This window comes from Mustela nigripes, chromosome 12 (assembly GCF_022355385.1).
Source record: "Mustela nigripes isolate SB6536 chromosome 12, MUSNIG.SB6536, whole genome shotgun sequence".
NCBI classification, from domain to species: Eukaryota; Metazoa; Chordata; class Mammalia; order Carnivora; family Mustelidae; genus Mustela; species Mustela nigripes.
Window position 1 is genome coordinate 59,018,272 of NC_081568.1, and position 25,366 is coordinate 59,043,637.

General features: G+C 38.7%; 2 protein-coding genes, 1 long non-coding RNA gene and 1 pseudogene across 4 annotated transcripts in view; 2 read left to right on the forward strand and 2 right to left on the reverse strand.

Annotated features, from left to right (window-relative positions):
- The window catches only part of DOCK2 (dedicator of cytokinesis 2), a 413,194-nt gene that overhangs the window by 245,627 nt on the left and 142,201 nt on the right, over positions 1 to 25,366 (forward strand). The window lies entirely within an intron of this gene.
- Positions 1 to 25,366, reverse strand: part of INSYN2B (inhibitory synaptic factor family member 2B) — a 116,028-nt gene that overhangs the window by 42,201 nt on the left and 48,461 nt on the right. The window lies entirely within an intron of this gene.
- On the reverse strand, positions 802 to 19,821 carry LOC132028407 (uncharacterized). Of its 2 annotated transcripts, none has more exons than XR_009407427.1 (3): positions 19,758 to 19,821; positions 8,659 to 8,822; positions 802 to 1,635 (listed from the first exon to the last, which is right to left on the reverse strand). It is a non-coding gene; the product is annotated as an uncharacterized LOC132028407 (long non-coding RNA). The 2 variants fall into 2 exon arrangements; XR_009407426.1 differs by lacking the exon at positions 802 to 1,635 and adding an exon at positions 5,029 to 8,456.
- LOC132028908 (U4 spliceosomal RNA) lies at positions 4,826 to 4,975 on the forward strand (annotated as a pseudogene).

Below are 25,366 nucleotides of genomic sequence, written 5' to 3' on the forward strand. Positions count from 1 at the left end.
TTTAGCAGGTTTAGAAGTGGATAGAGTACTAATTGCAAATGAATATGAGGATATTTTTCTCGTGCTGAGACTTACTAAGTGGTTCCAACTGTGACCTTTTTTCACTAATTCTTTAATTCACTCAATAAGTACAGAGTGTCTACTACATATCAGACATTGTGCAAAGAGATTTGGACAGTCAGAAAGTTCTGAGACCAAGTAACAGGCTTCAATGCTTGCTAGAAGAGCTGCGGTTTCCTCATATGTAAAACAGGAATGATAGTAGAGCTAACTCCTATGATGTTCAAAGGATTACACAAGGCAGTATATGCTTATGGCCAGAATTCAGTAAGTATTAGCCACCAAATGATCATTTGTCTTAATTATCACCACAAACTTTAGGGTACTACTATTATCTCCATGTCTGATAGAGGAGGAAACCGAGTTTTAAAGCAATGATTTAATCTGCCCAAGGTCACACACCTAGGAAGTCTAAAGCTAGGGTTAGCTAGTCACTGAAGCTCATTGTTTTCAATCAAATCGCCCTGCCAGGGGCAAAACATTCCTGGCCTCCCTGCTTCACTGTCAAAATGAATTAGAAGCAATCTTAAATTTAAGCTCTGTAAAGACTACAGGGGATTTAGAGGCTGAGGAAGAAAGACTGCCAGCCAGTAACCTTCAGCTGGAAATGCATAAAAGGGCAATGATCATGGTGCTGAGAACGAACACAAATGCAGTTTAGGGGCAAATACTAGCATTCAGTAAGTATCTATTGAATCCTTCTCTGAGCCAGGCACTGTCCTTGTCACTGGGAATGCAGCAGCAAAAAGAGCAGAGTCATTGCCCTCATGGAGCTTGTGATCTATTGTGAGCCTGTAGATGAAAAGGTGTACAAATATAAATTGGGATTTTACAAATGTCAATCAAGGTGAAGCAAAAGATGTAGCTAGAAATGCATCTGGGATCCACATCTGATGGCCATTGAGGTGTTTTGTTCACTAATGAAATGGCTTTCTTGCTTACTGACAGGCAACTTGGCTTTGCATTCCATTTACATTATTCTCTGGGCTAGATAAATCAAGGTGTCCAGGTCATATTAATAAGCCCTATATTAGGAAAAGAGCCTGCTTTCACCTGGGGGCAGTAACAATACATCCAGGAGGGAGGTCTTGGTAAGATTCTTTTGGCCATTTCTCTTTCTTTCCTTCTTTTTTTTTTTTTTTTTGAAAAGATACATGCACCCTTACATTTATTGTAGCATAAATTACAATAGCCAAGGTATGGAAACAAGCCAGGTATCCATCCAGAGATGAATGGATAAGGGCTGCCCTTCAGCCAAATGACCACCAAACGACCACCTCCCTGCTTGCCTAGCCCGGGGTCCCTGCCTGCACCCCCAGATTTCTGTGTTCTTCCTGTACCCCTCTGCTGTTGTCATACCCCTGGCCAGAGAAGCACCAAGGAGCAAGTAGGGATCCCAGTCATCCTCCTCGTCCTCCTGGGAAGGCACAGGCTGCAGCCCCTAGGCCAGGAATCCAGCGTGTGGGAGAAATTCCAGTTGGAAGAGGAAGTGCAAGACCATTTCTCCCTCTCTTGTAGAAGTGCCTGATAACTGGGTTCGTGCAGAGAAGGAGCTAGAGTCTGTGGCTTGTTTGCCTGGAACATTTTAGAAAGTTAAAGTAGTTAATGATAATGGTAACTACTGCTTAATAAAGACTATTTGCCAGACATTATGGTAAATGCTTCACATACATTATCTAATTTAATCCTTGCAAACAACCATGTACAAATTGAAGTGCAATTATGCCTATTTTACATATGAGGAAATTAAGGCTTAGAGAGGTCAGAGCTTTGCTCAGAATCAGCTGGAAATGGCAGAGAGGCAAATGAAGCAGTCTGACTCTGTCTAGAGCAGTGGTTCTCATCCATCCAGGGGCAATTTTGACTCCCAGGAGACATTTTAGAAAGTCTGGTGACATTTTTGGTGTGACAATGGGGAGAAGGTTACTACTAGCATCTAGCAGACAGAGGCCAGAGATATTCTAAACATCCTACGATATATAGGACAGCTTCCTACAATGAAGAATCATCCAGACCAGAATGTCAATAGATCTGCAGTTTAGTATCCCTACCCCAGAGCCCTGGTGCTTACTACTGTTCTATCCCCATAACTAAACATCTTTTTACACAGGCATTGTTTGGTGAAACATTTGTATTTTATAAAAGATTCTCAATCTCTGTTAATGTGTTGTGTTTACATCCTCACTTACTCTGTCTTCATCTAAGCACCTATGGAACAATTTAGATCAAGCCATTCCCAGGAAAAGCTTTTAATGAACAACCGAACAAGAAAAACCCCAGTGGGTTTTGTAGTCCCATTTCAGTTAAGGTTCAAGTTCACTAATGCCGGGAAGGAATTCATTAGAGTCTTGTAGGCTGTAGGACAAATGTTAATAGCTTCACCTTTAATTTAAGCCAGGCTTTATTTTTATAGCCTGGCTTGATAGCAACTTTCCATTGATAGCAACTGGATTTATTAAAGCATTTCTAACAGCTGTGGAAAATCAATAAAGTACGTAAGCACATTCTTGTGCTATTTGCATATACAACTCTGACTCCTCATGTATGTTTAGACATACTCATATGTGCTCTAAGAATATGCTTCCGTCTATTCTATGTTTAAAATGTACTTTCAAATCAGGACATTTGGTCTTCTGAATGTGGTCCCAAGTTATGAGATAAGTTAAGGTCGGAATGATTAGAGAAAGGAATGCAAGTAAATTCCACCTGCAAGGGGAATGAAATTCCTCAAAATATATGGGTCCTGGATGGTGCTTTTGCTTACTCATAAAGTCAAGTAACTTATTACAATGTGAACACATGATTGGGCTTACACTACACATTAGACCAGACGGAGCTAGCAGACATATACAGGAAAAACTCCATCAAATAGCAGCAGGCATGCATTCTTCTCAAGAGCGTGTGAAACAATCTCCAGGATAGATTTTACGTTAGGTCACAAAACAAGTCTTAATAAATTAAAGAAGATAAAAATCACATCAAGCATTTTTTTTTTCTAACCACAATGGTATGAAACTAGAAATCAAGCTCAAGGAGAAAACTAGAAAATTCACAAGTATGTGGAGATTAAATAATATATATACTTCTAAACAACCAATAGGTCAAAAGAGAAAACAGAAGTTTTCTTAAGACAAATGAAAATGAAAACACAACATACCATATCTTATGGGATGCAGCAAAAGCCATTCTAAGAGAAAAGTTTATAGCAATAAAACAGACATTAAGAAAAAAGAAAGTCCTCAAATAAATAACTTGACTGTATACCTCAAGAAAGAAAAAGAAAAACAAAATTAAGCCCAAAGTTAGCAGAAGGATGAAAATAACAAAGATCAGAGCAAAAATAAATGAAATAGATTCTGAAAAGACAATGAAACTAAGAGCTTTTTTTTAAAAAGATGAACAAAATAGATAACCATTAACTACACTTACCAAGAGAAAAAGAGAGGATTCAAATGAATAAAACCATAAATGAAAAGAGGAGACATTACAACTGAAGCTACAGAGAAACAAAGGATCTTAAAAGACTACTATAAATAATTATATACCAATAAATTGGACATCCTAGAAGAAATGGATAAACTCCTAGAAATGTATAACCTACAAAGACTGAATTTCTCTCTCTCTCTCTCTCACACACACACACACACACACAGATACACAAAGGAAATTCTGAACAAACCAATTACTAGTAAGCATCCAAAATATTCCAACAAAGGAAAATTTGGAACCAGATGGCTTAATGGGTAAATTCCACTTAACATTTAAAGAAAAACTAATACCGATTCTTCTCAAAGTCTTCCACAAAAAAATAGAGGAGGGAATACAACTGAACTCATTTTATAAAACCAGCATTGTTCTGATACCAAATCCCAACAAGAGTACCACAAGAAAAAAAAAATAACTATAGGCCAATATCCTTAATGAACACAGATGCAAAAATCCTGAACAAAATATTAACAAACCAAATCCAACAATACACAGACGAAGATCACACACCATGGTCAAAGGGGATTGATTCCGGGGATGCGAGAATGGTTCAACATCCACAAAGGAAACAACATGGTAAACTAAAGTAACAAAATGAAGGATAAAAATCATTATAATTATCTCAATACGTGCAGAAAAAGCACTTGACAAAATTCAACATATTTTTATGATTAAAAACTCACAACAGACTGGGTATAGATGAAACATACTTTGACATAGTAAAGACCACTGAGAAGTCCAAATTTAACATCAAATTCAAAGGTGAAACACTGAAAGCTTTTCCTCTAAGTTCAGGAACAAGGTAAGGATGCCCACTCTCACCACTTCTATTCAATATAGTCCTAGATGTCATAGCCAGACTGCTCAGACAAGAAAAAGAATTAAATTCTGATTTCTGCAAATCAGAAAGGAAAAAGCAAAATTGTCTTTATTTGCAGATGATACAATATTCTACATAGAAAATTGTAAAAAACCTACACACACAAAAAAAGCCCTATTAGAACTAATTAACACATTCAGTAAAGTTACAGGATACAAAATCACTATTTAAAAACCAGTTGCATTTCTATACACCAACAACAAACTATCAGAAAGAGAAATTAAGAAAGTGATCCAATTTACTGTAGTGGAAAAAAGAATAAAATACTTTGGAATAAATTTAGCCAAGGAGGTAAAAGTCCTGCATACTAGAAACTCTAAACATTGATGAAAAATTGAAAACAACACAAGTAAATGGAAATATATTCTATATTCTTGGATTGGAAGAATTAATATTGCTAGCTTTGCGCAGTGGCAGTATCGTAGCCAATGAGGTTTATCCGAGGCGCGATTATTGCTAATTGAGAAGAATTAATATTGTTAAAATGTTCATGCTACCCAAAGTGATCTATGGATTCAATGCAATCTCTCTCTCTCTTTTTTTTAAAGTATTTTATTTATTTATTTGACAGACAGAGATCACAAGCAGGCAGAGAGAAAGGGGAGGAAGCAGGCTCCCTGCTGAGCAGAGAGTCCAATGGGGAGCTGGATCCCAGGACCCTGGGACCATGACCTGAGCTGAAGGCAGAGGCTTTAACCCACTGAGCCACCCAGGCACCCCTCAATGCACTCTCTATCAAAATTCCAGTGGCATTTTTTTTTTGCAGAAATAGAAAAAAATTCTAAATGTTTTATGGAACCACAAATAGCCAAATATGCCCCAAATAGCCAAAGCAATTATGTGAAAGAAAAACAAAGAGGGTGGCATCTTTCTCCTTGATTTCAAAGTACAATTCCATAATTGAAAAAGTATGTATTGGCATAAAAAAAGACAGATAAATGGAACAGAATGGAAATACAAGAAATAACCCCATGCATATATAGTCAATTAATTTATGAAAGAGGAGTTAAGAATATGCAATGGGGAAAGGGTAGTCTCTTCAATAAATGGTGTTGGGAAAACTGGACAGCTATAGACAAAAGAATGAAACTGGACCCCTATCTTATATACACAAAAATCAATCAAATGGATTAGAGTTGAATGCAAGAGCGGAAACTATAAAACTGGAAGAAAACATAAGGGGATAAGCTTCTTGGCATTGATCTTAGTAATGATTTTTTTTTTTTTTTTTGATCTGACACCAAAAGCAAAAATAACCGGTGGGACCACATCAAACTCAAAAGCTTCTGCACACAAAGGAAATCATCAACAGAATGAAAAGACAACCTGTGGAATGGGGGGAAATATTTGCAAACCACATATCAGATAAAGGGTTAATATCCAAAATGTATAAGGAATCCATATAGTTCAATAACAAAACAAAGCAAAACAAAAAACAAAAAACAATAACAAAAGCAATACGCCAATTAAAAAATGTGCAGAAGACCTGAATAGGCATTTTTCTCAAGAAGACCTAAAGATAACCAACAGGTGCATGAAAATGTGTTCATCATCACTAATAATCAGGGAAATGCAAATCAAAACCAGGGAAATATCACCTCACATCTGTTAGCATGGCCATCATAAAAAAGACAAGAGATAACAAGCATTAGGGAGGATGTGGAGAAAGGGGAATTCTTGTGCACAATTGGTGAGAAAATAAACCAGGTAACCAATATGGACAAGAATATGGAGATTCCTTAGAAAATTAAAAATAGAACTACCAAAACAATCCAGCAATCTCACTTCTTGGTTTATATCCAAAGGAAGTAAAATCATTATCTGAAAGAGACACCTACCCTCCCATGTTTGTAACAACAAGTATGTTCCCAAAGTGTGGAAACAAATGTCTATTGAAAGTAAAATAGAGTATATCTATGCAATAGAATATTACTCAGCCTTAAAAAAAAAAAAAAAGGAAATCTTGTTTGTTGTGGTAACATAGATGAACCTGGAAGACATTATGCTAAGTGATATAAGTCATACAGAGAAAGATAAATACCACATGCTTTCACTTTCATGTGGAATCTAAAAAAAAAAAAAAAATCAATTCCTAGAAACAGAAAGTAGAGAGACATTTGCTAGAAGTTAGAGGGTGAGAGAAATAGAAAGAGGTTGGTAAAAAGGGTACAAACTTTGAGCTCTATGTTGAATAAGGTCTGAAGACCTAATATGTAACATGGTAACTATAATTGATAACACTATATTATATAATCATAATTTGCTAAGAGGGTAGAACGTAAGTATTCTCACCACACACACACACACACACACACACACACACACACACACACGAGGTCAGTATGTGAGGTGGTGGATGTGTTCATTAACTTGATGGGAGGAGTCCTTCCACAATCTACACATTATATCAAATCGTCACATTGTATACTTTAAATATCTTTACAATTTTATTTGCCAATTATGCCACAATCAAGCTGGAAAGAAAAATATTGAGTCAGGACCAATGTTACAAAACTAGGGATATAGTGAATTATGTTTGCATTTGTCCCTCATTTTATAGGTTTCAACACATTTTGACATGATTGCCTTATACCTTGAAAATAACCCTAAGGTTATTACCCCCCCATGTTTCAGATTAGAAAAAGATTCAGAAAAATTGGAAAACTTGTCCAAGATCACAGAATTTGGCTCTGGTAGAGAAAGCCATTGTCAGGCACTATTGCTGTCGTAATTACCAGCCCTTACAGTGAGCAAGGTCAAGCCAGTCCACCTGCCTTCAGCAGCTGCCGCTAATGGTGAAGAGACTGTGAATAATTTCCCCACCTATGCCTACATTTCCAAATCCTTCCTTCTTGATCAGAACTCAGACTTAATGTGTTGGCCAGTATAACAAGAGCCACTTACCATATGAAGCTGCTTAAACTAAATTGGTTAAAATTAAATGGAATAAGAAATTCAATGCCTTGGTCACATTAGCCAGTTTCCAGTGCTAATAGCGACATGTTGCTAGCAGCTACCATATTGGACAGAGCAAAACATTTCCCCCTGTTGACCAACACTGGATCTAAGTGACTAAATGAAGGAAATAAAGCCTGTGAGATAGTATTTCAGAGAAGTGTTATTCAATTTGCAATATTCTTTCTTAAATGGAAATGTTTGCTTTTCTTAAAGAAGAGGTTTAAATGTTTGTTATGAACCCACTCTCTGGTATCAGGCTGGAGGTATTTAACTTGTGTTAAAATATATGACAGTCCTGCAAAGAGGGTCTGATCCACTTTATGGATGAAGACGCGGAGGTTCAGTTACTTCACGAGACACATGTCTTCTAAGAGGTAGAGGAGGAATTCACATTCGGATCTGCTCTCCAAATCCATACACCTATGTCACTCTACACCATGAGGCCCTCAATAAAAATAAGAACTTTGATTCTGCCCCAAAGTCCATATCACTTTGAAGAAGACACACTCCAAGATCATCACTTACAAAGATTATTACCAAGATTCGGAGTGTTTGGAAGGATCTGAGTGGATAAACAATAGCCGAGTCGCACAAGACACACTCCTTTTCTAGGGCCTCATCCTCTCATTTTTTCTTTCCTTTCATGCAACCAATTCCCCCTTGCACGACTTGAGTTACGAAATGATGCTCCACTTCTGCACCAGCATTGTTTCTTTGGGATTCTACAGGTCAGCAGGGGGCCTTTCTCTCAGCACTTAAAACAGGTTTGCCATGGAATAGTTGTGGTGCCAGAGCTCACTCTTAATGGCGCCGGAGCCAGGCCTGTTTCCACGTCTGTGGCCTGGTTTAGCAGAGCCACATGTTCTTATGACACATCTTCCTGGCCCAGATGGCTTTCTCAGCTTTAGACGATTAGTATCAGAAATCCAAATCCCAGGTCTGTCCACTTACAAGAAAGAGGAGAACCGCAATACTGGTATCTAATTGGCAGAAGTGGCCATCTGAGAGAAGCAGGACATTTCTCTGAGAGAGTTGCCTCATGGAATATGTGAGAGAATTTTCTTGTTGAGCCCTGAAATTACATAGGCAAGGTCACTACAAAGTCATTGGAAATTGCATCTCAAGACAGTTCAATGGCAAGGGACCAGCCCCTCACTGCTGATTTATTGCTTACTCTTTCAACTCTTTTAAAAAGATCAGCAGATAGATTGTGCTGCCTATAGTTGGAGACGTGCTTACTTTTTCTCAGGCCTAATTCATAAAACATCACTGACCTGTTTTTGGCACCATTCCCTTCTGTTTCAGGGAGCTTCTCTGAGGTTCATATCACTGCTTAGTTCTGAGTGAAAACAGCATGCCATATTCTCCGCAGGTAACCATAAAGGGGGCATGGCCACAGAGTCTCCTCGATGAACCATTATACCTGCCAGCGATGAGACTAAGGGAAACAGAGGCAATTTTAAGTGGGATCCTGGAGAATTGTGGACTAATGACCATGAACTTTTTAGGTCACAGCTTTCTAGAGAATATGCCCCTTCTGCCTCTGGTGAGGTTACCCGTTCTGGTCTATCTGGATCGTTGGCCCTCTCCAGTCCACTCATTCAGTTTAATGTCCAGATCAGCTTGACCATCTGCCCGCTGGGCATTTGTTTGGGCAAAGCACAAACTCTGAGTCCTGCGTACATTTGAGATGTGTGTTATCTGGAGGTGAGATGGAAAAGCAAAACCCCTTGGTCCAAGGTCCCCTGGAAAATGATTTCTACCTTTCTTGGTGCTCCTTGGCAAACTTGTAGGCAGCTATGGTTCTGGCTGCTAATATTTGGGTGGTTTCCTTTTTTTTTTCTTTCTGGGTTTACATTTTCATTAGTATTTTTACTTCTTTTTATTTTACATTGACAAAACGGCCCCTCTTCAGTTCACTTATTTAACAGTTCAGGTGTCACTATGCTTAAAAGCAGATGATTAGAAATATTATTATTAATTTAAGAGGTTTTGTCTTCCTCAGAACCTTATTAAGGCTATGTTGCATTCCACACACATACAGATCTTGGATGGCTGTCTTTATCATAGAAACCCCTTGTGACTTCTCTTTTCATGCAGTGGTGTTCGTGAGCCATCTGGGTCAGTGGAACTTTTAGAAGCAAGAGCTCTTCCCCCTACACTTAGCTACACATAAAATTGCCCTCCATATCCAGACTAGGGGATGTTTAATGTGGCCAGTGACATTTTTCCAAGTATGTTTATTACCTGCTGAGACAGTTCCTCTGAGACAATTTGAGATAAAACTTTAGGAGTAATTATGCTTTACGAGGACATAATGTCCTTCAGGCTTAATTTCACACGATGTTAAATCAATTCTCATGTTTAATACTTTTCTGTATTCAAGTTAAAGGGCACGATTTTAAATTTTCCCATCATTAGCCAAGAAGTTGGTGCCACATAAATGGTAGAAACTGACTGCACGTCCTTTTCCTAGTTGTGCAAAACCAGCACAAGATGGAGATGGTTTAGGTCACCAACTCATATCCACAAGTTCCTTAAAAAGTCTAGACACCACAAAAAGAAATAAAGAGAAGGATGTGACTATTGGAGAAAATCAACTATTGGAGACTATTGGAGAAATAAAGAGAAGGATGTGACTATTGGAGAAAATAATGCTCCATCGCTTTTACTTCCAAAGTGCCACAGGGCTACTAAACATCTTGTTTTTGGTTCTGTGTGGTTTGCTGGGTCAACATTGGTGTCTTCTCTAGCATGGTTTTATCATCCAAGATCTCTGAGACCAGAGGGCTGGCCAGCAACCAAAGTGCTTTGTTCTTTTAAAAAATAGCATCTACTGAAAAGACTCTTGATGTGAGGGACCCTGGATATTAGAAGAGGAAAGTGATTCTTTCTTCTGCTATGATGGATTTTTTTTTAAAGATTTTATTTATTTAACAGATAGAGACCAGAAGTGGGCAGAAAGGCAGGCACGGAGAGGGGGAGGAAAGGAAGCAGGCTCCTGAGAGCAGAGGGCCTGATGTGGGGCTCGATCCCAGGACTCTGAGATCATGACCTGAGCCAAAGGCAGAGGCTTTAACCCACTGAGCCACCCAGGTGCCCCTATGATGGATTTTTTTGTTTTGTCTTTCAGCTGTAGGCCAGGCCATTCCTTCTATCTATCTATCTATCTAATTTGAGAGAGAGAGAGAGCATGAGCAAGCAAGAGAGAGTGGGGAGGTCGGGGGGGAGAGGGAGAGATGGAATCTCATGCAGACTCCTCACTGAGCATGGAGCCCGATGCGGGGTTCGATTTCACAGTCCTGAGATCACGACCTGAGTCAAAATCAAGAGTCAGACACTTAACCGACTGAAGTACCCAAGCATCCCTCTTCATTTTTGAGTAGAATATATATTGCCTTTCTCAGCTCAGAGGTGGCTCTTTTTTGCGTGTCCTTTCTTGTTATTTGTTGACTTTCAGGACTGTTACTGTGATTGCAAAGGTCTTAAATAGTTTTTAGCTGCACACAAGTTTATCTTTTGTTGTATGATGAGTATGTGTGTGAATACATGAGTGTGTTTTCTTAAGGTCTTATAGGCATCAACTTTCTCCTCTATCTTTAAAACTACTGTAATATATAATTATCTCTGTCTACCTAAATTCCTTATATCAGAAACAGAATTCTTTTGGTGTCACTATGTGTGGTGGAATGTGTGTGTGTGTGAGTCTGTGTGTGAACCTTCATTCATGTTGTATTATACTTCTAATGCATGGAGGGGATAAGAAAATGGAGTTTCCTGGTTTATTGCCCAATGCCACCAGTTTTCAATAAAGAAGGTTCAAAGGAAGCAATAGCAGAAATATAGCCAGAGTGTCGAAATGTTTTTACAAGAGGTGATTCTTTTTTTCCCTTTCAATCAACTCATTTGAATAGATTACTTAATTAGCATTTATTGTTTGTGAAATTCCTTGTCCAGAAGTAATGTTTTAGGGCCTACAGTTTTGACGAAAGGCAATTTAGTGGGTGATAATCTTGTATAGAATTTTCAAATTGATTTCTTGGCAGTAAATTGTTCCTCAATTGTAGTGCCTTCTTAACTCTCATTAGATACCAAAGCTTCTTTATAAATGCATTCATAACCATTAAAATGTCGTCTCCAGCTTCCTGTCATTTGCAACTGGTTGTAACTTCAGGCACAAATGTTTAAAGGACAACAATACTTTTACTATTTCATTAGTGTGTGAAGAGAGTCAGAATGTGCTATTGAAGTTTATAGAGCTTTGCAGTTCCTGATGGAAACTGTTTGGTTGTACTCATCCCAAGAGTAAAGATAACCTTTCTCTTTGTACACAGAGTTGCTTCATTTAAATTCCACTCTGCTTGAGTCTGATTTATCAGGCTGATATATGGCTAGGGCAATATAGAGCCTCTCTAGAACCTGTTTATGATTTCCCTGCCCTCCTCTTTCCCCGTGAATTAGAGCAAACTCAATGCCAGGGAAACTCACTGACAGTAGAGTACTGGTTAGTTCTAATTTTCAACTGCTTCTCTGACTCTTTAGAAGATGGCACTTATTTTGAAGATGGAGAAACAGGTACAGGCTGAATTTATGTGTCTCTTAAAAATAAAAAAGAAGATGTTATTTAATTTATTACCAAAAAGGAACTCTAAAAAGTTTGCCAAAAACAAAAACAAACATACTAAAATTCCCTATGAAATTTGTAGCAGTTTATAGGCTTTTTGCTTTATGGAAGTGAGTAGTTTATGAGAAGAGTTATTTCAAACTTTGTTATTGAATTCAGTGAGGATGGTATGGAAATCATGGCCTCTATCTGGACATTTAGACTGAGACAAAACAGGTCTAAAAAATTATCTCACTGATCTAACCCTCTCGTTTTATCAATGAGGGATTAGATACATTGGTATTATAATAACAGACACAATACCGAGCCCATTTAAGAACTTTTTATGGACTGAGCAAGGGCCATGAGAACATTATCTCTTTTATCCTCAGTTTTGGCTACCAAACTGTTACAAAGTAGGTGGGAACATGTTCATTTCTACAGATGAAGAAACAGGTTCTTCAAGCTTCTTGACCACAACACACAGCAGGTGGGTGGCAGACTTGGAGTGACACTCTAGGTTTACTGAGGATTCTGGTTTGAATGAAGTTTTTGAGTAAAGAAACAAAATTCATGCTTTCATTTCTCAAAAGCTATATGGTATGGATGTCTTCTGGATTTTCCATTCTGAACACAACCCTTTGAAACAAGCCTTAGCTTCAACAAAACTCCTTTATTCTCTTTGATCTACTTTCCTCCTACACCTATGATTTGTTGATTTTTTTTTAAGATTTTATTTATTTATTTGACAGAGAACACAAGTAGGCAGAGAGGCAGGCAGAGAGAGAGAGAAGCAGGCTCTGCACTGAGCAGAAAGCCCAATGCGGGGCTCAATCCCAGGACCCTGGGATCATGACCTGGGCCAAAGGCAGAGGCTTTAACCCGCTGAGCCACCCAGGCGCCCCTGATTTGTTGATTTTCAAACTGATGCTTCCCTCATGCTATGTCCTAAAGCTCGAGAAGACCCCCCCCCCCCCCCCGCCTTCTGAATCTTTTATAACCTGGATTAGTAATTTTTTCTTCCTTAACCTTTCTTAGATTAATCTCATTCATTCTCTCATTCAGAAAAGAAAATAATAGTGAGGGCTTACTCTAAATCAGGAACTGCTCTCCGGGTATATCAGTGAACAAGACTGACAGGTTCCTGTTTTCTGGAGCTCATACTCTTGGGTAGAGGGACCATTAGAAAAGTGCTGAATTGAAGTTCAGAAGATCAGGGCTAAACCAGAATGTGAAAACTAGCAGATGTAGTAAATGATTATTTTTAATTTGGCCTGTAGAGTGTCCTAAAAGTTCAGTTAATTGGTAGTATATTAAAACTAAGAGATTCTACATAAAAAAAACAATCTGGATTTCTGGGATCTCAATGGTGACCTAGGTCTATGTACCATAAGGTACCAATCCACAATCCCTTCGATATGAATGGTTCTGTGCCCTTTGAATGGAACAGGGCCTTTCATTACCTCTGCCCCAACCATACTTAGGCCCAGCAGCTACACTCATTTACATCATCTGTTGACCCCTGCAGACACTTCAGATTTTGTGATCAGCGGAGTAAATGATTTGTAGAGTCTCTCCAAATATTGACATGGCTGTGGTTGACTTGCTTCTGGCTTCCCATGACACCACTGTGGCCTCTCCCCTCCTCTGGTCCCCTGGACCAGAGCTGGCAGTCAGACAAAGAAATCTGTGTGGATCCAAAAGAGATTGGATCATCACAGGGCAATATGGAGGCACATTCATTCCCTGAATAACAACCAGTTATTCTTCCTACCAGGGTCATCATTTATTATCTCTTCCAGGCCTTGATGTTGAAGCCCCCTACTTAAAAATTTTCCAGAAATATAGTGCAAGTTATTAAAACCAACAAATCCAGAAAACTGGAAATTACCTCCGGTAAGAGCCAAGTGAATCAGAAGTGAATGAGGAGAGAACTTTTGAGCAAAAGCAAATAAAGTGTGATAATATTTGGAGAAATAATGCTGATTATTTGTATTCCTAGAGTTTGTTTTGGGTTTTATTTTGAAAATATTGACTTAAATTTGGCAGTAGAAGCAATAAACAACAGCTAAATATTAGTTGTAGATCTATTGCATATTGTCTATCTCCCCTAATTTAACCCACTATTCTCATTTAGTTAGGAAATGGAAACCCAAGGACGTTAAGTAATTTGTCCTAGGTCATCTAACTGATCTATTTAATATCTCAAATGTTTTAATGATTTTGGCTTATTTCTCAGTTTGTCTGACCATATGGAGAAATGATCTGGGGGACTGACAGAGATCACACACACACTCCATTAGTATAAAACTTATATAAACAGAGCTGCAATCTCCACTCTCTGGGGTTGAACTGAACCTTTCCCCCACTCTAGGTTATCGAGATCTATTTTCAATATTTATAGAAAATTTCAATCTTGATCATTTAAGCCATATAAAACCATCAAGGACCAATGATCAAGGTATTTTACTGAGGAATCTACACAGGGAACCAGATGGTATACCAAAAGCAAACTGATAAATAAATCTATGAAATGTAAATGTGGTATCGGTGATTGGGACTTTGGTCCCCACAGTAGGTCTAAGAATATAATTTGGTTTGGAAAAATAATCTAATAGGGCAAATCCTACCTCTCAAAAATTTTTGTGCTGAATTCTGTAAGATTATAAGTAATATGTCACAGTAGACCAGAAAGATTTAAAAAGCTCCTTGATTGTCTCTTTCTCATTTTCTCATGTTTATACTCAAACATAACCTGGAGAACTCTTAAGGCAGAACAAAGGGTCATCCAGTAGTTAATGAGAATTCAGACTAGATTTGAGATCTTCCTGACTCTTATGTTTTACTCTGCCAGGAGGAAGCGTAAGCTACTAAAATTCTGAGAATAGGGTTGTCAGAGTGTAGGACTCACAAAGAACAGATTTAAATGAGCTTTTTCATGCCTAAATGTGAGGCAAAATAATTCCAGGTTTTTTTGTCAAAACAAGAACCTGTTGAGGTACCTGGGTGGCATAGTCAGTTGAGCATCTAATTTCTTGGTTTTGGGTCACATCATGATCTCAGGCTTGTGAGATCGACTCCAGCATTGGTCTCCACACTCATTGCAGAGTCTGCTTAAGATTCTCTGTCCTCTCCCTCTGCCCCTCCTCTCTTTCTCTCTCTAATAAAAAAATAAATCTAAAAAAAAAAATAAATTTAAAAAATGAGCCTGTTATTTATGACCCATGTCTGCATACATGTGGATCCAAGGAACCACCACTTTGGCAGGGACTCTTTTGTCAATGTCTCTCTGGTCACACTGTGTTCCTGGCCCTCCCAGATATCCCTGTCCCAGAGGTGAGGAAACCTTGCTGTGCAGACGCAAAAACTTGGAGTGGTGAGAGCAGTATAGTGGAGTGATCAAGAGTAGTAGGTTTGAACCATGGATCTGCCACAAGCTTGTCCTTGGGCAACCCATTTCTGTCTCAATTTTCTCACCTATAAAATAAAGATACTGATAGTACGTCTCTTGCAGTACTAATTTGTTTGTAGGATCAAACAAATTAAATCCTTTAAAATGCTTAGAATAGCACCTGCACATAATAAGGTTAAGTTAGGTTAGGGGCTGTTAAATATTATTTCAAAATGTCAGATATTGCTTTTATTTTTTATTTTTTAAGGATTTTATTTATTTATTTGAGATAGAGAGCGAGAGAGAGAAGAGGGGAAAGAGAGAGAGAGAGAACGAGCAAGGGGAGAATCACAGGGACAAGCAGACTCCTCACTGAGTATCAGGGAGCCTGACTCGGGACTCAATCCCAAGACCCTAAGATGATGACCCGACCCTAAAGCAAATGCTTAAACAACTGAGCCACCCAAGCACCCCCAGATACTGTTTTTAATAACAACAGTATTTGAAGTCTCTTCATGTGCCAGGTGTCAACCAAAGAATTTAGTATATATCAAGTCATTTTGTTTTCAGAATATATAAGCTATATCTACAGAATATACAAATTAATATGATTATTATCTCTATTTTCAGTTGAGAAAGCTGAGGCATAGAAATGTAATACACTCAGGTCACACAGCTATTAAGTAATGGAGCCCAAACTTAAAATTAGACATCACTATGGAACCCATGCTCTTAAACACTATGCTATAAAAAGTTGCAAGTCACCTTTGTTCTTACTCTTCCAAATCTAAGATTGAATTCATTAATTGCAAATATGTTAGATCCCTGAGAACGTGAAAAAAAAAAAAAAGCCTATATTGCTTCTTTATTGCCCACAATTTAAGACCAGTGAGGTTGATATAAGTAAGCCATCAAATCATAGCATTTCCTGGACAAAGACTCAGTCGTTTTAACAAAGGGAATTTCACAGCTACCAATCTGGCTAGGGATTCCAGGTGCTTCTTACCCGCTTGTTTTCAATTGCTCTCACTAGTGTTGTCTCCCTAACTAGATTATAAATTCTTGGCAGGCTAGACCATGTTTATGCAACAGTTTATCTCCCACAATACTCATGAGTGTTGGACACTCTAAGGATCAGGAGATACCAGTGAATGAATTGTTCCACTTATTTTGTACCCTGATATCAATAATCCTTGTTGCTTACATGGTTTTTCAGTAGTCAAGGTAGGAATTCTGGAACTTACTTTGGTGCAAAGTTGGAGCTCTAGTGCTTTCTAATTGAATATCAATGGAACAAATTACTTGCTGATAATGAACTCATCATCTCTCTTTTATGTCTGCAAAGAAAGCTTTTTACTGAAGTGAGGCTCTGCTGGTAATCTTTGATTTCCAATCAAGAGAATTGTAAGATAAAATGAAAATTGACTGTTATTTGTTGATGATTATTTAGTTGATTTTTTTTAAGTGATTGTGAAACATTAGAAAGTCCCAGAGGAACCAGATACGCATAAAAAATAGAAGTAGAAAAGGGAACATGTCCATAGGATAAGCCCGTAGGGAGAGTAATTAAGGATGATAGAGCCGTACTGCCACACTCAGAAAGGGCCTTTTCCTGGCCATATCATGCAGAAAATGATGATCTTTCAGTGTGGAGATAAGACTGGTAATTAAGGAAGAGTTATGCTAAAGCTGCTCTTCCCCTTCCACTGACACTTTCATTCTGGGAACTGCAATGGGGCATTAAATAAAGAATGGTGCCATATTCTAGGGGAGGGGGACTTACGATCTATCAAAACTAGGACTGGAAGGAACTCTGAGCTACTGTGTGCCCTCTGTTAAAGAATTCTGCCTTTCAGGTAGGAAAGGCATTAGGTAACATCTGAAGATAAGCATAAGCTTTTCTACCATTCATTTTTGGAGGGGGAGCCAAACTTTAGATATAGAATAAAAGCTTAAAAATATCACGCTCAATTTGCTTTGGATAGCACTTGCCACTATTAAAATTACACACACACACACACACGCGCAAGCAACACAAAAACCCATATATTCTTCTTATCTAGGGAGACTATACATCCTGGTTTGTCTTAAATAGCCCCAGCTTCTGTCTGTTGTACCAGTATAATTATTAACATATTTTTTAAAAGTTCTTGTTTAGATTATAAATTTATACTTCATCTATACTTTCGTGATTCCTCCGCTCAGTCTCTCATCTAGAAAATTGCTCACACATATGTGCAAGGAGGTTATGCAACTCTGTTTGTAATGTTGCAACATAGAAAACCACACAAATGCCCACTAGGTGGGGATTGGCCAAATAAACTACAGGGCTTTCATCCTTAGGAGCACCATCTTGCAATTAAAAAAAAAAAAAAAAAAAAAAAGTGATGGATCGGTGTCTGCCGAAATGGATAAATCTTAGGTATGTCTCAAGAGGAAAAAAAGCAATTTTCAGAATATTGTCCAGTATAATAATGCTTAGGTTACTTTAAAAATGCAAACTAATTTAAAATATATTCTAGCCCATGTATATGCATATGTAAAGATGGAAAAATGAAAGGACTTTAACCAAACTAGCAACAGGGGTAAGCTGGATAGGAGTCATAGGTTTGGATTTGATATGGTGGTCAGGGATTAAATTTAACTATCACATTCCAGTTTTTACACAAGGACACTTAATCTCAGATTGCTTGTGGAATTGACAAATGGTTTAAAATATAATTTAAAATACTGTTCCAAGGTGATATAATTCAACTCATTGTTTGGAATTGAAGTTAACTGGGGCCCAGAGAAGCCACGTGAGTTTTCCAGGGACATAGCATCAATTTGGGGCAGAGCAGGGCCCAAATGAATGTCCTGATGCCCTGTTTTTTATTCTGTCACTAGACAACGCTCTCTCCTCCAACGTCCAAGAAGATTTATTAAGTTGATTTAACTCCACAGAAATGAATTTCCAGACACAAACTTGAGCGTGCTCATCAAATTTTACTTCTTCTAAACCCCAGACTAAAAAGTAATGGCCACAGCTGCTGAGCCTGTCCGTTTACCCCACACTGGTGACCACCTGACTTATTCTCTGGGGTCTACTATCTGCTGTAGTTGTGCCCCTATTTCTCCAGCATGTACAAATTTGTTGTGAACATTAAAGTGGCCATTATGTTTTAAAGAAGTGGTGAGTGTCTGGCAAGTAGGCTTTTCCTGAGATTTTTATTCCAGTGATCCTGGGCTCTCCTGCCTTTGTTTGTGTCACCATCTTTCTTTGGATAAACAGTATGCTCTTGGACTTGTCCTCAACAGCAATTCTTTGAGCCTCAGTGAAACCTGCTAATGTATAGGTAACTGAAAGGAGCTAGAACATTATTCTTCCCTGGAGTGTTTTCATGTTAACAGAGATCAGGACCTGAAGTTAAATTTGATGGTGCTTTAAAGGCGGAAGCTTAGATGTTAACCAATAAGTTAGTGTTAGTGGAAAAGGTTTTATTGAACTTTTTTTTTTTTTTTTTTGCCTTCCTAATTTTCCAGAAATTACACTGAGTGGCTACACTTCGTTAATATTAATATGGTAATAATTGTCATCAGTGCTGTTAGATTGAGAATCCAGTACTTTGTATGAATTATGCCATTGAGTCCATAAAGCAACTTTATAAGACAGAGACTATTTTTATTCCCATTGATTAGATAAACACTGAGAAAAAGATTGGCTTCTCAAAATTTAGGAATTGAGTGAAGGTCACCTAGTAGGAGACAGAGGTGGGTTTGAATCCAGGCAGTCTGATTTCAGAGCCCTCAGCTCCTTGCCACCACACATGCACCATAATAGTGATTATGTATTTATTATGACTGTACAAAATATAATTTAATATAATAAAATATAATATTATGTAAGACATAATTATATGCAATTAGCTGTGTGGGGACTCATTTGCATACTTTGCTTTTAGAAATGCCAAAGGGATGGGGTGGAAAGACTTTCTCTGGGAGTCATTAATAGAATTCCAGAAACTGGGTGGGTTTGAGTAAAATTTATCAGGGGATTCTTCGCTCCCTCCTCACTTCTCTCTTGGCTCAACAGTTTATTGGCTGGCACTCCTACTTGGGAGATGCATGCCACCCCAGATCTCACCATTCATACCACTTGGGGAGCTCACTTATTGAGTAACTGACAGTAACTGGTGAGTTTGGGAAGAGGACATAGTCGTAACTCAGCTAAAGTATTCCACTGATGTCATAAAAGGTGATAATGCAGCCCTGATGGCAGGTGATGGACAGCGTAACCCTTGAGAGCACACACCTCTGTGTTCATTAGTTTCCCAGACTTGATTTATAGCTGGAATCTGGCTACTTACGGGAAAGCCCAGGAGCTGAATGACTGAACTTACCATAATCTATGCAGAAGGCTCTTCTCAACTCTCTGACCTCCACCAAGGACACCTGGAACTCCTCCAAGCCCAGCAGCAGAAATTTGTTTTCCTAGAGATTGGCAGCTCTTATGGTCAAAATATATAGTTAAACAGTTTGCTAAATGAACTAAGATTCAGTTTGTTAGGTCTTCACTGTGTCCATAGAAATACTTTCTCTATTAACTTTGCAAGTATACTATTTATCTCTCTTAGTTATTTTTTCAATTCCATCTACAAATGTTCAAGAAAGAGTCCTAATGCCAGTGTCTTACTGCCATGAAGGAAAAGGCATGTCGGGTAATGGTCAATGAAAACAAATGCAGTGAAAACCTAGAAAAGTGTCTGGGACAGGAAGAGCACTCAGGGAATTGTATTTGTGATTTGAATCAAATCCATATTGCTCCTGATGTGAGATTTTGGATTATAACATTTTGGATTATAACATTTAAGATCATCCTTCCCTAACAAGAAACACTGCATAATCTTGACATTGTTAGCTGCACACTCTAACCAATTGAGCTAACCAGCTACTCTAACACCACGTAATATATATATATATTTCCTTCCTTCCTTCCTTTCTTAACAAGTTTTGAGAGGCTATCCAGAAAAATAAGCTCGGGCTTTTGAGAAATTGAAAACTGTTACGATATTTTTAAAGATGAGTCAAACTAAACCAAACACATTCCATGGAAACTCAGGCCCACAGATGAACAGATGAACAGTTTTGTGATCAAATTCATGAGGGAAACTCTGCATCTTTTATTCCTTTGCTAGGAATTTGCCATGTAACTTAAAAGCTCTGCGAATTCCTGCCTCCTATAAAGATGTCTGGTTAACTGTGTTTAACCCTGTGTTTCCCAAACTTATTTCATCAGAGCCCACATGTAGCCTCCATGGAGAGTAAGTGCTCAGGAGAATGTGTCTCCAAAGATGGGATAATGCCCATGGAGTACAAGGAGATAATTGCTTTTGCTGACCATTAGGGCCACTGTCCAGAACAGGTTATAAACAGCATTAAAGACAATTTTCTCCCAAGATCTTAGCTGACCTTTTAATTTCCTCAGTCAAATAGTGTACAACCCCAGTATTTGTCCTTTTGCTGCAAGGAGCATAGTACTATGGTGGTCACTTGAGAATGGAGACATGGTCTTCAAAAAAAAAAAAAAAATTGTCCCAGAGAGGTTGGAGGTTAGAGTTTTTCTGTAACTATCAGAATGCCATGTACTTGCTGGGACTGAACAAATATTATTTAAGAGCATTGTCATAACCCAAAAGGCCTTTCAATTCAGCTCATGCATTTCTTCACCTTTCATGCCAGCTCACCTTCGAAAAAGAATGTTAACACAAACTGCAGTAATGTCACTCTTTGGCATTTGCATAGCTGGGGTGCAACTTTTGGAAAAAGCTTCCCAGAAAGAATACCCAGAGATCATCTGCATTGCCCAAGGTATTTATTGCATCCAAAGAGTGAATTCTCTCATTTTGTGGATGAAGAGGTAAAGCCTCAAAGAAGATGAGCCCTAATTTATGCATGTGGAACTGCAGTAATATTCACTGGAATACCAAAAAATAACGTTAATGAATAAAAATAATGTCAGCAAACTAAAGCCATTAGCTGAACAATCTAGAATCAGTCTGTCTGGCCAAGTTAGAGCTTTCTTAATGCCCTTGCTGTTATATCAGAAGCAGGCCTAATACATTTAATTATCTCGATTAAGGTAGATATTGGCTGTTAACTTTATAATAATAACAGCAGTGAGGAAAACAGCCTTAATAATTGAGGATTTTGCAATTTATAGAGTATCATCTACATTACTTCCAAGAACACTCGAGTTATTTCAGTTTATAGACTTACAGTGCTCAGAGAGATTACGCGACTTGTGTATGGTCACACAGCTAATACAGAGCTGTGCTAAAGCCAGAACCTAACCCACTGCTTCTCCCTTAAATTGTATCATCTCATTCCCCAGAGTGCCTCAAATAGAGCGAGTGGTTTGATTGGCCATAACCTATTTCTTTTGAGTATCTGATAAATTCCAGGGGGCTTTCCAAGGAGAATCATTCGAAAAACAACTTTCAATTCATGCGTTGAGATTGAGTAACCCTTTTATCTAACAAATTCCTATATGGTGCTTACCATCATGGGTTTTCTAAACACTTTGTAAATACCAAGTTGTAGATTTCTCTTATCAGTCCTACCTTGCGGATATAATTTTACTCTATTTTACAAAAGAAACTAAGATCCGAGAGTCTAAACCATCTACCTGAGGACACCATGCCTTTGAACTGCGATTTGCACACAGGCTTTCTGGCTCCTTCTCTTTTCCTCTATTTATGTGAATGTGGGATTGGATAGAAGAATCAGCCTGAGGGTGATTCAGCTTGAGAAATTTTTTGTTTTGTTCTAAACATGAGGCTGTCTAGGTGTTAATCTTATATGGAAGGTTTGGCTTTTTTATTCATAGTTTCATATCATTTCTAAATTTTGTACAGCATTTATGTGTTACTTTGATAACTATAGAAGAGTATCTACTGAAAACAATTATTCCAGGAGAGAGTTGCAGCCTTTATGACTGGTGTTTAAAGTGATATGTTGGCAAACACACACACACGCGCGCGCTCACGCACACACATAAGGGAAATTTTGACCTAAGAAATTTGTATTTTCCCCCTATTCATTGCTTTGTGCATGTTCCTTTGCGATCTTGAGTATATCTACACTATTCTGAGCCTCTGATTTCTCATCTGATTAGTGGGAAATAATACCACTTCACAGAAGGCTAGGAAGACTGAGTGAGACACAGAATGTGCACATGCTTTATGCTATAAAGTAAAAATGACTCTGTTTAGGTAAAGACATTTACAACATGTCTTTAAAAGTTTCCATTCTTGGCTATTTGCATAGATGTTACACAACTTGTATTTTGGAAAGTTTGCCAGGAAGAATTTTATCCTGCAGCCCTTTGCCAGTCAGGATGTGAGCTAGGGTGGAAGTTTTGTGGGATAAGCAATCTGCTGCTCCCTTGGAGAATTCTCTAAATTTGCAAGTAGAAACATCGCAGTTGGCAAAATGGAGCTGGAGTAATAACATTTATCATTCAGGTGAAGCTCTTGTATTTGCAAAGGGCTTGGTAATTTGTAATTAGCTGACACCCCCCTGCCTCCTCCTGCCATCCCTCACCTTCCTCCTGCCCTGCTTTGTCCTCTTGAATTCAGAGGCAGAGGCACCTGCAATCCTCCCACTCTGTTGCTCCCTACATGGTGTCCAGAAAATCCCAGTGGGCCACAGCCATCTGATGAGTCAGTACCAGGGATGAGTGTTATATCGTCCACACAAATGAGCTCTGGCCCTGTGGCCCGGAGCCAGGAGGAAATGAGGTCAGGCATAGGAAACATCAGGCTTTGGGCAGGAAGTAGTTTTAATAGATATAGGAATCCTCTGCCCCCATCTTCTTTGTCTCTTACCTTTTCTTCTCAAAGGCCAACTTCTAGCCTTGTCAGTTTCTTGGCATCTAGCAACTCACTTTTTTTGTTTCTTCCAGGCTTCTAGTAATTCATTTTTTTGTTGCAAGTCAGATTTCTCTTTTGCTCTCTCAGGTAGGATAGGGTTTTTTTGTTTGTTTGTTTGTTTTGTTTTGTTTTGTTTTTCCATTCATTTTCTCTCAAGAAGAATTAGGACCTGAAGATCTTGATGATCTTCAAGCTGCTTCTTGCACAATAATTTATAATTTAACTCTCGGGGAACAACCATTTCATCTCTTTGGCTCCATTCAGTCATGTTCTTCATCTGAAGGGACTGAGACTTCTTATTAGCAACACTGTTCTGCTTCAGAAATGGAGAGCCCCCTCTATGTCTTTCAGTGGTTCCAAGATACTTCTTTCAAAAGACGGCTAAAAACTGAATAATTCATAAAACCATCTTTTGTGACCTTTTTTTTTTTTTTAAATTTTCATCAGTATGGAGGATACTGCAATTTTCTTTGGCCTGTCATATGGGCAGGTAGACATATTGTTGAAGGATAAGTTACAGTTCCTCAGTTTGGGGCTTCACTAGTAACTGTGTCATCCAGAAGCCCCTGGAACTGGAAGTGAACAGTTTGTGCCCAGACACAATTGTTCCTTTTCAGTCTTCCCTTCAAAGGCTTCCATCTTATCAGGCAACCCTCAGTACTGTCTCGAACTGCTTCCTCCAAGTACTTAACCACTTATAACATTAGACTTTGCTCTTTCTCTCTTTTTTTTTCCCCAGATTTTTTTTTTTTTTCTTCTGTGATGTTTTCTCTCCACCACCCTCCTCTGTCTATATCCATCTGTTCTTTTTATGGAAGACCACAAAGTCTAACACATAGTAAAGAGGGGGCAAAATGGACTTTATAGTAGGGAGTGGAGGACCTGGTATGGCCAGGCTGAGCCTCAGTTTCCTTATCTATAAAGTGGCAAGTCAAAACCGCCTCATGGGAAGGGTGATGGGGATGCTGCAATGGGTGGGTCAGAGTGCTGTCCTGGGTAGAATCCCACCCCTGCCATTGACTGGCTATGTGACCCATGGGGACCTCTAGACTTCACCATCTTCATCTGTAAAGCAGATGGATTGTGTTGGGAAGATTAAAAGAGATCATTCGTGTAAAGTACTTCACAGGGTGCCGGACCAATAGAGTAAGTCCTCCATAAAGATTATCTATGGTTGTTGTCATTATTCCTGGAAGTTAACAAGTTGTGATTCCCTGGAGAAGAGGGGTCTCCTCCTAGCAGGCCCTGGTTTAGATCTCCTATTTCCACAAACTATGAAGAGCTTATAGGTACTTTGTGAGTGTAGCCATGTTTGCAGTAACCCATAACTTGGCACAAATGCCATTGTAGGGTATCATTGGCCTAGGTTTTTGGACCAGTTGCTTGAAGCTGACCTTGACAAAGGAAATCAAGTGGGATGCCTTGAGAAAATACGGGTCTGGAAAGCCAGTGAGGCCAAAGGGATCCAGGATCAAGAGTCCCTACAGATACAGACCAAGGACCAATGGGGAACCATAGGGAAACCGCTCATCTTCAGGTTTCTCAGAAGCTATATGCAGACCTATATGCACACCTTGTTCCTACCTTGCTGTTAAAAGGAAGGAGCTTTACATAGAGGATCATTTTTCTTACTTATGTTAACATCTTCAAAATGAGCCTCTTACCTTCTACTTTTTTTGAACTACCATCCAAGCCTTGGCATTACTGTTAACAAATGGGCCCTTTTTCCTAATTCCATGAGCCTTACAATGGGAAAGCCTTGATCTTTCATGAGCTTTGATGGCCAAATCCAAACAGGTCATGGTGACTGAGGGAAGATGTCCCTCATGATGACTGAGGGAAGATGAATCTGATGGCTGCGTAAGGCTCCAAGTTGGGAACAGTGACCTGGCTCAAAGTCTGGCCAAGTTAGGGTGCACTAATCTAATCAGAGCACAAAATGTTCATTGCATCATCTTATATAATATGTCACTCATCATACCATGGTCTAGAGCTGGAGGGGACCATGAGGATCATTTGAAAATAAACAAACCAAGATCTCCAAAGTTTATAGCTCTGTAAGTAGAGATGAAGGCAGG